This window comes from Typha angustifolia, chromosome 2, assembly GCF_048772165.1.
Source record: "Typha angustifolia cultivar Huaian chromosome 2, ASM4877216v1, whole genome shotgun sequence".
Classification (NCBI taxonomy): Eukaryota; Viridiplantae; Streptophyta; class Magnoliopsida; order Poales; family Typhaceae; genus Typha; species Typha angustifolia.
Window position 1 is genome coordinate 1,755,757 of NC_133240.1, and position 2,262 is coordinate 1,758,018.

Consider the following 2,262-nt stretch of genomic DNA (forward strand, 5'->3'; position numbering starts at 1 on the left):
CCACCAGGAGAAAAAAAGGGGCGGTTTGATCGAAGTCCACTCTTTGAGCCATAGTGGGCCTGGGTCGCATGGGCCCGTTATCCTTCCACTGTTGTGAGCGGGAGGTGATCGCTGCTCTGTGAAGCCAGCCTCACGCTGTGCCCTCCTCTCTAGGGGACACGTAGCCTCAGCTTTCGCCAAAGTCGCGTGACCCAACTCGACAACTTGGAACGGGCGAGCCAGCTAACGAGCAAACCCAGACCCGACTCGCCGAGTGAGGCAGATCATTCACGCCGCTTAAAGCCCCCACATGGGTTACAAGCTCACGTTACTGAGCTCGGCGATCGAGCAAGTGTAGCGGTGCTATATAAAGCCAATAAAATAGGAAACTTAGCCGATGTGGGACTAAGGATTCCTAACCACCGAAATTAATCTATTAACAGATATTTAAATGTTGATGCATGCGCCCATAGACTGGACTATTTAAATGGGTTAAAAGGGTCGTATACTTTAGCGAAATTTGCATATAAACTCTATCTTTTTAATAAAATTGTGCTTTATATCTTATATTTTATGATTTAATTGAGATTTATAATTTAACGAATATATACAGAAAATAATATATTGTTAATTAAACTTAATCAAATCTTTTAGTTAAATTAACTATACTAAGAAAATTATAAAAATATCGTTAACCAAGTCATACTAAGAGCATTTAAGTTATTTAAAAAAAAATCTCTACTTATTGAAATATTCTCACAACTAGTCCAAATTTAACAAAAGGTATTTTTTTACACATATTTGCTAAATCATAGGATTCAATTTATAAGTAATAAAAATATAATATATAAACTATAATTACGTTATAAAGCAGGGTGTTATATACGAATATTTTTATATTGTAAATAAGAATCAGGGGTATAGGGAGACTCAAATTTAATATCTCTGCCTTCATATCATATTAACTCATTAATTACTATAAATATTTAAACTTAACATGTTATATAACTGTGATTTTATATTTTAACATGATTATAAAAGTAACATAAATGCAACATAATATAAAGTGATTTTTGTATAAGTTAGTCAAAATTTTTAAATTAAAATGGATGAAAAAGGTATTTTATGACTACGCGTGTTGGTTTTGAACTCACGTGATTATCGGAAGAGCAGTCACTAGCTCAATCCTTGATCGGTCGACTCCTCTTAAACTTGTATAATCAACAAGGGATCTCGCTTCGAGATGATTTACATTGCTTTTTTCATCATACTAATCTTACTTAAAACTACGGAATGTTAGTCAACTCTGAGATATAGATTTACCTAAGAAATGCTAATTTAAACTATATTTTTAGATTTAGATTTTGTTCACATTCAAATTCTCTTTAACGAAATTGGGTCTAATCAGAGGACCTAGCATCACTTTATTTTTTGTCTCCAGGAGACGCACACAATAATAAATGTTTGCTCTCTCTTAAATATTTATGTAATATGTAAAATAATTGTTAATTACCATGTTTGAATTAATTTGACTTTTAAAAAATATATATATACTATTACATCACTTTTGGAAATTGTTGCTGGCAATAAATATTTGGTAACTAATACAAGCTACAAATTATATAAATTAACCATAACCTACACCAATATAAATTAGGAACTAAGTAAACTAATTAAGAAATTCATAAGCATATAAGTGTTCAGTGACTAAGAATTACTGTAACATTCAAATAAATAAATAAATTTGGGCGTGCACATGCTTGGCACGTGCGTAGAGCTTAACGGCGCGCATGTGCGGACATGCACCCTTGTCCTCTCTTCCCCCAATTTCTTATCTTCATTTTTGGCTCTCCTTCTTTTCTTCTTTTTTCTTTCTTTCCTTCTCCCCACCTACAGCTCGCTCTCCCTTTTTCTTCTTCGCGGCGTGTCGGAGCACCGCTGGAAGTGCTGCCCCCTGAATCAAAGTGCCAGAGCTCCCTCATTCTCTAAGTGAGTCTGATTTACAATTAGTTAATTAATTTTGAGTTTTTCCTCTAGTGTGCCCTCCTCTCGGTCTCGCTGTGATCCGGCTAGCTAGCGGCCTCGTGCCTTGCCGCACCAATCTTGTGAGCTTCCTCTCCTCGTGTGGATGCCCTCGGTGGCTTCCTTTGGTGCCCTTGTGGCCGGAGCCGCGGGGTGTTCCCTCCCCTTAGTCGGCAGCCAAGGTGAGGTGGATTCTCACCACCAACCACCTTTGGTAACCAGGGACCACTCCTATTTATAGGAGTAAAAATTCCTAGTGTA